This window comes from Sarcophilus harrisii, chromosome 3 (assembly GCF_902635505.1).
Source record: "Sarcophilus harrisii chromosome 3, mSarHar1.11, whole genome shotgun sequence".
NCBI classification, from domain to species: Eukaryota; Metazoa; Chordata; class Mammalia; order Dasyuromorphia; family Dasyuridae; genus Sarcophilus; species Sarcophilus harrisii.
Window position 1 is genome coordinate 75,341,723 of NC_045428.1, and position 14,297 is coordinate 75,356,019.

At 35.5% G+C, this 14,297-nt stretch overlaps 1 protein-coding gene across 5 annotated transcripts in view; it reads left to right on the forward strand.

The window, feature by feature from the left end:
- Nucleotides 1-14,297, forward strand: part of METTL21A (methyltransferase like 21A) — a 98,060-nt gene that overhangs the window by 42,833 nt on the left and 40,930 nt on the right. Inside the window, exon 4 of one of the 5 annotated variants that reach the window (XM_031958199.1) lies at nucleotides 531-571. The exons of the other annotated variants lie outside the window; for them this stretch is intronic. The gene's annotated coding sequence lies outside the window, so the exon portion shown is untranslated. The remainder of the gene's footprint in view (nucleotides 1-530; nucleotides 572-14,297) is intronic. 5 annotated transcript variants of the gene reach the window in all.

The following is a 14,297-nucleotide window of genomic DNA, read 5'->3' on the forward strand; positions in this document are numbered from 1 at the left end:
TTCCCTCAAGGTTCATGCTGTAGTCTGATTTCTCTGTATCAATTTGATATTGTTCCTTCCTTCCTTAAGATATCTATATTGATGTTTAGAGTGTGTTTAGTATTTGTTTAATGTTTTGCCTTATCTTTAATTTCAATTTCAGTTTCTTTCTTGTGCACATATTTTTTATAAATTTTTGTAAGACTGTGTGTCTAAAAACATCTCTACTTTGTTTAAAAATAATGTATACCAGCAAAATAATGTTTTGGTCATGTATACTTATTATGTATCTAATTTATATTTTAATGTATTTAACATCTACTGGTCATCCTGCCATCTGGGGGAGGGGGTGGGGGGGTAAGAGGTGAAAAATTGGAACAAGAGGTTTGGCAATTGTTAACGCTGTAAAGTTATCCATGCATATAACCTGTAAATAAAAGGCTATTAAATAAAAAAATAAAAATAAAAATAGTGTATACATATTCAAAATAGACATCAGTTTTTCAGACTTCTTAATACGAATTATAGAATACTTTTGATTTCATTGATAGAGAAAACCCTCAGATGAGGAACCTCCCTCTTGCCAACATAGGTAAGCACCTTCTCTGAAAATTCTTGTCTTAGAAATCTGCTTAGTTTATTTTTTTCTCTCTTTAATCTGATTTTTCTTGTGCAGCATGATAAATGTGGAAATATGTATAGAATTACACATATCTAACACATAGTAGATCACTTGCTGTCTACAGGAAGGGGGTGGGAGGAAGGGAGAGAGAAAAATTTGGAACACAATGTTTGTTGAAAACTATTTTTGCAAGTATTTTGAAAATAAAAAGCTGTTAAAAAAGAAAGAAAGAAAGAAAATCTGCCTATTAACCTTAGAGGTTCAGTGACTTTTTGGGAGTCCTACAACTTATATGTTTCAGAAGCAGGACTTGAACCCCCATCTTTCCTGGCTCTGAAACTAGTTATACCTTTAAAAATTAATCTCATGGATCATAAAGAAGGGAAAGGGACCTGTATGTGCACGAATGTTTATGGCAGCCCTCTTTGTAGTGGCTAGAAACTGGAAACTGAGTGGATGCCCATCAGTTGGAGAATGGCTGAATAAATTGTGGTATATGAATATTATGGAATATTATTGTTCTGTTAGAAATGACCAACAGGATGATTTCAGAAAGGCCTGGAGAGACTTACACGAACTGATGCTGAGTGAAATGAGCAGGACCAGGAGATCATTATATACTTCAACAACAATACTATATGATGACCAGTTCTGATGGACCTGGCCATCCTCAGCAACGAGATCAACCAAATCATTTCCAATGGAGCAGTAATGAACTGAACCAGCTATGCCCAGAGAAAGAACTCTGGGAGATGACTAAAAACCATTACATTGAATTCCCAATCCCTATATTTTTGCCCACCTGCATTTTTGATTTCCTTCACAAGCTAATTGTACAATATTTCAGAGTCTGATCCTTTTTTGTACAGCAAAATAACAGTTTGGTCATATATGCTTATTGTGTATCTAATTTATATTTTAATATATTTAACATCTACTAGTCATCCTGCCATCTGGGGGAGGAGGTGGAGGGTAAGAGGTTAAAAATTTGTAACAAGAGTTTTGGCAATTGTTAATGCTGTAAAGTTACCCATACATATAACCTGTAAATAAAAGGCTATTAAAAAAAAAAGAAAAAGAAAAAAAAAAGAAAAAAATTAATCTCATGAATAAAGACTAGTGATGGATACAGCAATTATTCTGTGACTTCAAAAGCAAACTGGAAATCTCTTACTATTTTTAAGCAAGTGTAAGATTTGTACTGAAAATCTTATAGACTCAAAAGGCTTAGACATTTCAAAGCAACATAAAGAAGTTTCTGATCTAACTAAAAATAGCCCAAAGACCATGTATTCTTTTTTTTCTCTTGTCCTGAGGAGTTGGAATCTGCTTTACCTTTGAGTTCTTTAATATTTTTGGTCATTAGTACTAAGGCAGATTTTTTTTAATGGAAACATTCTTATCCCATTTTATTGATACTAGAAATAGAATTTTTTGAATTGATTTGACCAAAGCCATAAAATTAGCAATTGACAATGCCATGTCTCAAACCTTGCTTTCTTGATATCTAGGGCAAGGATTTTTCTATAACATCACATTCTTTCATACATCTTTAACATTATCAACCATCATTATACTGCACCCAACAATGCAGTAACACACTAAGAAACCTACCCAAGTGTTCTTCTTTTTGGTAAATGAGCCAAAATTGTTGCTTTTTAAAAATTCTACATGCTTTTTGTAATTGTCCTATTTTTTTTCTTGCTACCAGAAAGCTATTACTTTTTCTTGGTGTCTGAGGGCCTATCTCTATCAAATTCACTTTTAAGTTTCTAATTTAAGGCAGATATTCTTTTTTTTTATTAAAGCCTTTTATTTTCAAAACATGTGCATGGATAATTTTCAACATTTACTGTTAGAAAACCTTGTGTTCCAATTTTTTTCCCTCCCTTCCTCCCACCCCCTCTCTTAGATTTCAAGTGATCCAACATATGTTAAACATGCGTAGTTCTTCTATACATATTTCCAAAAATATCATGTAAAGCAGATATTCTTCTCTTTCTCTCTCTCTCTTTCTCTTCTCTCTCTTTCTCTTCTCTCTCTCTCTCTCTCTCTCTCTCTCTCTCTCTCTCTCTCTCTCTCTCTCTCTTTTTTTGCTAAGGCAATTGGAGTTAAGTGATTTGCCCAGGGTCACACAGCTAGGAAGTATTAAGTGTCTGAGGCCAACTTTGAACTCAGGTCCTCCTGACTTCAGAACCGCCACTCTTATCAAAAACACCATCTAGCTGCTCCTAGACAGATATTCTTAAAAGAAATTTTTTAAGAAACAAAAGAAAAAAAAATCCACCTTTTGAAAGGGACAAATTCACATTACAAAAATGAATCTCTTTATGTAGAAATCATCAGAGATCTTTAAACAGTGTGGTCCCTACCTCACACATCTCTTATTGGCTAAGATGACAGGAAAAGATAATGAAAAATGTTAGAGGGGATATGGGAAAACTGGAACACTAATGAATTGTTGGTGGAGTTGTGAAATGATCTAACCATTCTGGAGAGCAATTTTGAACTATGCCTAAAGGACTATAAAACTCTGCATACCCTTTGACCTAGCAGTGCCTTTACTGGATCTGTATCCCAAAGAAATTATAAAGGAGAGAAAAGGACCCACATATGCAATTTGCAGTAGCTCTTTTTGTTGTAACAAAGAAGAATTGGAAAACGAGTAGATGCCCATCATTTGCGGAATGGCTTAATGAGTTGTCATATATTAAGGTAATGGAGTATTATTGTTCTATAAAAAAAATAACAAACAAGCTGATTTTAGAAAGCCCTGAAAAGATTTACAGGAACTGATGCTGAGCAAAACAAGCAGAATCAGGAATACATTGTACACAATAATAGCAAGAATGTCCAAAATCAGCTATGAAAAGTTTGGTTCCTCTCAGTATTCAGTGATCCAAAGCGATCCCTAGACTTTGGACAGAAAATGCCATCTGCCTACAGAAAAAGAACTAAGGAGACTGAATATAAATCAACACATGCTATGTTCACTTCTTTTTTCTGTTTTTTTTATCTCCCCCATGATTTTTCCCTTTTGCTCTGATTTTTCTCTCCCAACATGATTTATTAAAAATAAATAAATTTACTAGAAAAAAATAGTGTGGTCTTTAATACCCTAATATGATCTCAATGATATGGGTATTACATTCAATAATACATAACAGATGCTAGAAAAAATATGATGTTTTAAGCTTTGCAAAACACTTTACAAATATTTCATCTTATTCTTATAACTAGGAGGAAGGTGCTATTATGAACTTTACACATGAGAAACTTGAGACAAAATATATGTGACTAGCTCAGGATCACACAGTAAGGTTAATTTGATCTCAGGTCTTGATTTTAGAACCAACATTCTTTCCAAGCTGTCACTTGGCAGCCCTAATACAGCTCACAATCTGTTTGTGCTTTTTTATTCTGTGATACTCTCATTCATTTCCTCCCATGAATTTTCCACAGGTGTTTTCTTAAAGTATTGGGGAACTACCTTGAGTTCTCCTGACATTGTAAGGACACTAATGGAGATCTTAAGGTATCCATAAATTATCCTTCAATCTGATCCCATGACTAGTCACTTTTGGTTAAATAAATCCACCTAGTCTCCATATTTAAAGCAGATGATAAATGTCCTGATAACCTAATAAGATGAAAACAAATCTAAATCAATCACTTATAGGTTTTACTATTGATTATAATTTTAAAGTAAGTGGGAAAAGTTCTCAGAACTGCAATAGGACTGTACCTGAAGAGTGCTAGGATAAGTTGAGGAAATTTCATTATCCCTATGGGTTGTGTTTTAAGTATCAAGTTAGTTGAAAACTACACTTATTTTTTTAGCTTTTTATTTTCAACATACATGTATAGATAATTTTCAACATTCACTCCTGCAAAACCCTGTGTTTGAAATTTTTTTCTCCCTCCCTTCTCACTCCCTCTCCTAGATGGCAAGTAATCTAATATAGGTTAAACATGTACGGTTCTTCTATATCTATTTCCACAATTATCTTGCATAAGAAAAATCAGATCAAAAAGGAAGAAAAATGAGAAAGGAAATAAAATGCAAATAAACAACAAAAAAGGTGAAAATACTATGTTGTGACCCACATTTAGTCCCCACAATCCTCTCTCTGGGTGCAGATGGCTTTCTCCTTTTGTCTTTTGGAATTGGCCCAAATCACCTCATTGTTGAAAAGAGCCATAGGACTACACTTATTTCAGAAATTGGAGCCAAACGTGGTATATAAAATCCCTGGGGGAGAAAACCCTTGGGAGTGGGAAGGTCTTTTAAGTTTGGAGGGTTCAGAGGATTTCTGACTTTCTGTTTTCCCATTGGTATCTTAATGGTGTCTCTGGTTCAGCTAACAGCAGTGTCTGTTAGCTTTGGGAGTCAAGGAGATCATGAATATAAATTTATGGCTTCCTGTTAATTGCTCAAGGCAGGGTTACTCGGGGCAAAGGTTTCAGCTTGTATGAATGAAGTCTTTTATCCTTAGAAAAAAATGCATGAAAGAGGATCTCAGGTAGTTTTAAAGATATAGACAGTTCTATCTTCAGGCTGTGGAAAGATGCTATTCCTGATTCATATTAGAGGCTATTAGAGACTGCCTAAGCATGTACCAGTTCTCCTGTCTTCTAGAAATAGATCCTTAGTGCCCTCCATGGTGACTCTCCATCTTAGGTGATTTGGGCATTTGCCAAATCCCATAATATTATTTGTAGTAAACAAAAAAAAATAGGCATAGTGGGAATCTTAGATGTTTAATCTGAAAATCTAATTATCCAGAAAGGTTTACATGTTTGCATTAATTACAAGTTAGACTTTCACAAAAATGCCATGCTGAAATAATAATCTAATACAGGATGAATCTATGAAAAGTGAAAATGTTCTTCTGGATATGGCAAATAGTTATTCAGACAAGGAAGAGGCTAATTATCATTGAATGAAAAAACTCAGAGAAAAAGAACGCTAAAAGTAATGTGCATTTTCCCTAACCTGTCTTTAGGGATAAAGAAAAAAAGAAAGAACATTCAACAATTATAAAAAAAAAAAACTTCATTAAAGGTCTGTAATATCCAAAACACTGTGCCAGGTATTGGGGATACAAAATAGCAAGGAAGAAAATCCTGCCCTCAAGAAACTTATTTGGGGAGGAAATAGTGGTACTGAATAAGGAAGAAGGAAAAACAAAATTCTTCAACTGGAATAGGTGGGGATGGGGTTAAAGATGGTAGTCATGGAGAAGGTGGAAACCATTCTAAGGACTGAAGGATGACACAATGAATACTATTCTGGCTATCAAGTATAGGTGATAAATGAAGGGAAGAGGAGCTTTTTACTTTGGCCCTACCTTTGAAATTTTGTTAGCAGGTCAGCCCATTTCTCCACCCAGATTCCTCAATGGCCAGCCAAAGAGTCACTCTTTCTCAGAAAATAGACTCCTCCAGACTCTCCTCAGGGATTTAGAAGACAATGAGCCGTTGGGCCCCAGAAATACCCTGCCTTTCACTAGGTCTGCCCTATCATATAAACCTAGGTACTCAGGATTTCTAAATAATCTAAAAATGGTTCTTTTTTTCTCTCCTATTTCAGAGTTCATGAGAGCCTTCTGGACAACTAACTAGTTACATTAGGATCTAGGAAGGAAGGGAGGAAAAGAGAAAAGGAAGAAAGGAGGAAGGAAGGCAGAGAGGGAGAGAAAAGGGAAATGTGTTAGATACCATGCTAAGAAAGCATTTTAATGTAAGCACTTTACATTGATTATCCCATTTGACTATTGCAACAATCCGGGAAGTTGGTGTATTATTATCGTGTGCATTTTATAGTTGAGGAAACTGAGGCAGACAAGTTAAGTGACTTGCTAGAGACCTAGAAGCAGAGCTATATGTAAACTTGAAATCATTCATTACTTTACTCTTTCTTAATCTCTCATATTTAATCAGTTGCTATCTTATAAATTTTATCTTCCCATCAGCTCTATTAATAAAGCTTTTACCCTAATTCAAGATCCTATCTCTCTGCACTTAGACTTAAGTAATGGCCTTCTAATTGGTCTTTCTGCTTCTACAATTTACTCTCTATTCAAACCTCCACACATCTGTTAAAAATTATATTCCTTAGTCACAAGTTTATTCTTACTTCCCCCCTCAAAAGCCTTCAATGGCTCCCTATTGCCTCTAGGGAAAAAAAATGAAAATATTCAGTTTTGTCATTTAAAGTCTACCATTTTATAGTTCTTATTTACCTTTTTAGTATTATTAAATATCATTTCCCTTCATGCCCTTTGTCTTCCACTCAAACCAAACCTATTTTTCATATAGGTTATTACATCCTCCACCTCCACATCTGTGATCATCCAGACCTGGAATACTTTTTCTTCTTAAATTTTTTTCTAGAATCCCCAGCTCAGGTGCCACTTCTTATATAAGACCTTTTCTGATTTCCCCCTTACCTCAAATTTTAAAAATTTTATTAAAGCTTTTTATTTATAAAACATATGCATGGGTAATTTTTTCAACGCTGATCCTTGCAAAACTTTCTGTTCCAAATTTTCCCCTCCTTCCCCTCCCCCCCTCCCCTAGATGACAGGTATTCCAATACATGCTAAATATGTTAAATCCAATATATGTATACATATTTGTAATGGGCTGAGGCTTGAGTTGATGCACTGAGGTCCCAAGCCCGTGAAGCTAAAGAGTAATTGGGCCATACTCTATTAATATATATGCTTGGAGAAAGAATGGCCCCCGCCCACTCTTTGTGCAAGTCCTGAAGTGTTGTATAGGAAATGACGATTTTTGTGGGTGGAGGCAGAAGGGCAGAGAGACTGCTGTCTGGCTTCTGGTCTGGCTGGCTTCTTGACTCAGCTGCACACATTGCAATCGTGAACCCCTTTCACCTCTGATCCCCCTTCACCTCCGATCCGTCTTCACCTCTACTGAGAACAAAGATTGAAGATTTTCCCTTAACCTGAATTCCTGACTCCGGCTGATTTTAAAATATGGGTCATCACACATATTTATACAGTTATCTTGCTGCACAAGAAAAATCCTCACCTCAATTTTTAATGATCTTGAAATTGTTTTATATTATTTTCAATGATAATAACAACAACAATAGCTAGCATTTATATAGTACATACTAATGCCAGGCACTATACTTAAGTGCTTTATACTTATTATCTCATTTGCTCCTCACAAAATCCCTAGGAAATAGGTCCTATTATTAACTTCTTTTTACAGCTGAGGAATGTCAGGCAAATAGGGGTTAAGTGACTTCCCTGTTGGTATCTGAGATCATATTTGAACTCATCTTCTTACCTCTCAGCCCAATTCTCTATCTGTTGTATCATCCAGTTATACTTGCCATTTATATATGGGATGTGTGCTAGAGATCCTCAGGAGAACATCAACTCCTCAAAGGGAGGATTTATTTTAATTTTAACTTTATACTACCAGCATGTGCCTTGCACAAAGTAGGTACTGAATTAATCCTTATTTAATTGAAGTCAGGGATTGTTTTTTGCCTCTTATAATATCTCCAGTTCCTGGAACATAGTAGGTGTTTAATGGTATTTGATAAATTTTTTTTAATAACTGGTGGATGAGGAAAAGGCTCAGAGCAGGGAGATCATTTAGAAAGCTATTAAAGAAATCAGAATAAGATCCTGAACTTGAAGAAGTTGGGGATGACCATGTTGAGTGGAGAGAAAGGGGACACTGGAGATGTTGAAAAGGTACCAAAAAAAAATATCAATAAGAAGAAATCCTATTTCTGCCAGTGATAAAAACATATCCTTTTCTGATGGTGAACCATGTGAAATAGGGCTGGAAGCTCATGGTGCTGGGCCATCTATCTCCATCAGGGTCTGAGGAGAGATGGTAGTCAAAATGAAGGTGATAGTGGTGGAAGTTCAACTTGCCTGGCACCTGCTACCTCCTGTTTCTCCTCCTTGCTGCTTTGACGAGGCTGCCTCACCTTCCCAGTGAATAGTATTTGATTGGCAGTCAGTGGGAATGACTGGCCCATTGTCTACAGGAGTTGCCTCCCCAACAATCGCTATGAGGGCTGGGCCACAAGGAGGAATGGTGATCAATGAATGGCCTGGCAATATATACACCTTATTTCAAATTCAGCGTACTCTTTTCTCCCTGCTACCCACCAATGCTTGTGGCAAATGATCCATTTAAAGCAGAATATTGTAAACACAGAAAATCTTAGGATCAAGGGCTTGCTGAAGCCAAAACTTTTTGTTGTATGCAATTATAGTCAAGAAACTATGTGTATAGACTAGGAATTTCTATTATGATGGAAAAAAAAGAACCTAGATATTATTTTACAGGAAATCATCAAAGAGAACTGCCCAGAAGTAATAGAACCAGAAGGTAAAATAGGCGTTGAAAGAATTCATTGAACACCTTCTGGAAAAGACCCTAAAATAAAAACTCCAAGAAATATTGTGGCCAAATTTCAGAACTATAAGACTAAAGAAAAAATATTACATGGAATTTCTGCGTTCCAGTTTCCCATCTGCAGAATTGGTACAAATATGTGCTGAAACCAGCTTGAAAGAGGCGAGCAAAGGGTGATTGTTCAATTTTCAATGTGAGCACTTATACCTCAGAAATCAGGAAATGCTACAAATTAGGGTTTAATTTATTATTTTGTTGATTGTCTAGACTTTAAAAAGTAGTGGGGAAAATGTTAAGAATGCAGACTAAACTTAAAAGTATGTCAGGCTACATCCCTCCCCTCCTCCTGACTGATTGTTAAACATTTATCAGCACATCCCTGCATCCTAGAGTTGGAAGAAATCTTAGAGGTCCATTCTTGCAGAAAAGAATGTTCAGGTCCAGAAAAGTTAAATGATTTCTCTGAGATGGCAAGAGATAGTATTTAAACCTAGACCATCTGACTTTTATTTTTATTTTTTTTCGGGGGGGGGGCAATTGAAGTTAAGTGACATGCCCAGGATCACATAGCTAGTGTCTAATCTCCAATGTGAACTATTTTATTTACTTGAGCGACAGTGCTCTGTCCACTATGCCCCCTAGCTGTCTCTCAGTTGATTTTAAACATAGCATTCTTTCTACTGGTATAGATTGCCTCATTAGGCCTGCATGACCTCTGGATTCAGAAAATCTTTTTCCTTGTCTCCAAGGAAAACCTGGGGCTCATGGTTTATGAAATATGTAAGGATGCTTCATTACAGAAGATTCTTTTTAATGCATATAATTTATCTAAAAATGCCATGTGTATATTACAGATTCACTAGAAGTTTTTAAAAGTAGTTTTAAAAAGAGTACTTATATGTGATATGATAAACAACATTAAGCTCAATACTTAAAGATTCCCAGATTCCAGAAAAAAAAAAGTTTCCATAAAGTTTTTTTGTGTTCTGAACACAGATAAAACACACACACACATACACATACACACACACATACACAATGTTCTGTGAATCATCATTTACTCATTTCCTGCCCAGTCTGCTTAAATAAAAGGGTTTTTCCTCCCATTTTGCATTGTTTCCTGATTCTTTTTTTAAAAGAAAGGGAGGAAAAATTATGCATTCAACCACCCATTCTTGAAGACTGAACCAGAAGCACGTCCTGACAGCCTCATCCACAGCACTGAGTCTGCAATAATATGGTTACAGAGTGGGCCCTGCCATTATCAACCTAGAGAAAATGTGATCCTATTTGTCCAGAATGGCAGCTTCTGAAAGAATCTCTCCCAATGCTGCAGTACATCCCAGAAAAGACTGTGTATGTATTACTGTAGTTTGAGTTTTAGACATCAGTGAGTTTGGGTTATCTCAGTCAATAGACAATTTATTAAACACTGTGCTAAGCTATGAGAAAAGAAAAATGTTCCTCCTCCTTCATCCACAGAGCTTATAATCAGGGAAACATAATGCACAGAGGAAGCTAAAAAGAGAGATGGAGAAAATACCAATAAGAAGCAACCTGAAGGGTCTTCTTCAGCAGGGCATGTCCTACACCAAATGCCCAGATCACAGAAGCTTCCCTCATGGGCTTTGTAAGAGATGTTTTTGTGCAATGAGCTTTTGGTTTTCAGTCCAGTGAAGCAAGGGAACAGGGAGAATGGGAGATGTCAGTCATTGTCACGAATCTGGATATAAGAAGGATTCCCTGTAGATGGGAAGGTAATCCAGATATTGTTTATAGATAACACCAAGTGAGGAGTATCAAGTCTTTAGGTACTTGCAAACTGTTCTCTTCCAAAAATTTCAGACAAACTGTCTGTACAAAGTTTCCTTCAAAACTCATCTCATATATTGTCTTCTGCAAGAAGTCTGTCCCATCCCCCAACCCCTACCTCCACAGTTAATTGTCTTCCCTCCATACCTCTTGTATGCACACAGCTGTCTGCATGTTATCTCTCCTAGGAGAATTTCAGATATCTGAGGGGAGACCAATTGTTCCTTTCTTAATATCCACCATATTTGCTACATATTAAATGCTTAAATATGCTGACTGACATTTTAAAATTGCTTGTATAGGATTCTTGATCACAGGCACATTTCACATTAGGGCAAAACACAGTTTTATAGTTCAGGGTTAACATTTTACTTCATCAAATAGAAAAGTCATTTAATCATTCAAGTAGGCCCTAGAGGGTTATTTTCTTTAAACCACTCATTCCCTCTATAACTACTCTCCTCCCTCTCCTATTTAAAGCTCATAACTAAAGCTATCATGAGTCCTTCTCCCTCTGATTAATAGGTCTTTATTATAAACCCTTCAATAAATAATCAAGGGCATCTTGTCCTTTGTCTAATTACAACCACTTGTCCAGTTATACCCTGATCATAAAAGAATCCTTTCTGGGCTGATTTGTAGGCAAGAGGAAGGTAATGACACATTGGGAAAGGAATATAGGGTGACTGGCTCAGTATCCTTCCTCAGAGTAGTGATTCCACCAATTGAAGAGGGGAACTAAAGGAAATAGATATCCTAGGGTAAGAAGGCAGCTGAGACAAAAGTGGCAAAATCTGGAGAACCAGAAGCAGAGCAAGATGAAGAAAGACAAAAGAAAGTAGAAGAAAAATAACAGTTGCTCAGCTTGGCCTTCTCTCCATTGGCATTCACCACTGTCCTATCAAGTCACCCTTTCTAACCCTATTTTGATTCCCTTTCATACAATACAACTTAGAGAAATTAAAACAAAACAGACACCTTTTTTATTGTCCTTAGCAGCCTATCTATGTCCTGGGTTGCTCTTGCTTAGATCTTCCTGTAAACTTTTCCATCCAACATTGCTTAGAACTTTGATTCTTATCTCTTGATTTTACCAGTTACTATTACTATCCTTAATCCATTTATCTATTATTCTTAGCTTTTCTCCATATGATCAGCCTGGCACATTTGGTTTTCTAATCATAGATCTCTTTGATAGTGTCTTTTTTGCTTTTTCAAGCATGAAAATCTTTATTGATAATATGCCACATCTGCCAGATAAAAGCAATTCAAGTAGCAAGGAGCAACAGTCAGAATTACACAGGATCTAGCAATGTTTAAAATAAAGAATTGGAGGGCCTGGAATACCATATTCTGAAAGGCAGAGGACTTGGGGTTACAACCAAGAATTAAGCTATTCAGTGAGATTGACAATGGATTTTCAATGAAGTAAGAGACTTTCAATTATTTCTATTGAAAAAATTAGAACCCAAACAGAAAATCTAATCTTGAAACAAGGACTCGAGAAGCATGGGAAGATAAACAGGAGAAAAATATGTTATTTAAAGGTTAAACCGTTTTATATCCTTAGATGGGAAAATGATATCTGTAACTCTTGAGAACTCTTGGGACAGTTAGAGGGTGGAGAAATGGACTGAGGGTTGTGAATGGACTCTGATGAGATGATATCAAAGAAAAAGACATTAAGGGGTGGGAAAAGTACTGTACTGGGAGAAGAGGAAAGGTAAGGCATGATGGGACAAATTAGATCACATGAAGAGGCACACAAATTCTATTACAATAGAGGGAAAGAAGGAAGGGGGATGAGCATTGTCTGAAGCTTGATTTCATCAGTTTTGGCTCAAAGAGGGAATAACTTAATCATTCAGTTGGGTATAGATAATATACTACAAACTACTTTACTCTCCCGTAAAATTACCTCTCCATTTTCTTTGGGGTGGAAATAGTAATTTTGCCTCTTCTGAAATTATTTTATTCCATGAGTCACAACCCTTGAATATCACCAGAAAACTATTGTTGCTATAAAGATGGATTTTTGGTTCAGGAAAAAATTTGGAATCCTTGAAAATTCAATATAATAATGATGATGATAATAATATTAATGATAAAATATTATTATAAATGCTATATAAATATTATATAATGCTTTTAGGTTTATAGGTCCTCTATATGCATATCCCATTTGCTCCTCACAACAATCTTTTGCCCAAATAGAGGTTCTGCACAGAACTTACCTATAGGAGAAACCCACAAGAGCAGAGGGAGTAGGCAGCTGAAGCATGGTGGCTAAGTGCAAAGAAAATGAATGGCTGGTATTGATTATTCCCTAAAATGGAATCTCTTGGAAGACCTTATCAGAAAAGGTGTTAGCAGGAGCAGAGTTTAGCAACTGAGGCAGAATGCTCCTTGGACTGGAAAGGACAAAATAAAAATGGTTAGTAGTGAGCTGATATAAAATAAAAGTAGGAAGATAATATGAAAGTACTTAATTGTCCTTGAGTTCAAATACTTGGACTCCTTTATCTTTACATACAAAACAAAACAACAGGGACAACAACAAAAACCTAGCAAATATCACTGCTAAGCCTTTGTCAGTAGTCTGAAAGATCACAGAAAATTGTAAGGGTGCCTCAGGATTGAACGCTGACAAATATTATTCTAGTTTTCAAGAAATGGAAGAGACTATAATCTGCCCCCTGTAGACCAATGAGCTTAATTTTAATTTCTAGAAAGAATTTCAGAGTGTATTATTAAGTAGATGGTTAGTGGTCATATAGAAAAGGGAGCAGTGATCACAAAGAATTCTTTAAAAGCTGTTCATGACTGACTAAGCTTATTTCCATTTTTGGCAGGGTTATTAACCTAGCAGACTTCTATAGCTATTATTTCCCTAGATTTTAGCAAATAATTTGACCAATCTTTCTATTATTTTATAGAAAAGATGGAGGTGTGTGAACTAAATGATTGGTTCCCAAGGTTTTTATGTTCTGCAAATGCCTTTCATAAAAGAGTTTTGCAATCCCCCAGAGCAGTTTAATATACTATCATAGTATTCTTTTAGATTTATTCATTAAGCGGTTACAATAGCCACAATGATAAGTTTTGCCCGTCCCAATTTCCAAATTAAATTTTATATCATGTAATTATAATGATAAAATATAAAATTTTATTCTACCTATAATTATGAAAATCCTATATAAATTATATAAATATAAAATTATAAAACTCTAAAAGAATTATAATAGTTAGGTATAGAAAACTTAGAAGTAAGAACTGTAAGAAATAAGAATTAGAAGAAATAATCCTGCAAGATGCCATATGCTTAGTATTATTGGCAAGACTTCATATTAAATTTCTTTATGTTACAAACTTTGTCGAATAGCAATAATATTTTAACAAAATGAGTTATGTCCTTATGTTTAACATCACATAGCAATCATGCATAAACTTAATTTTAATATTGACCTTTTTT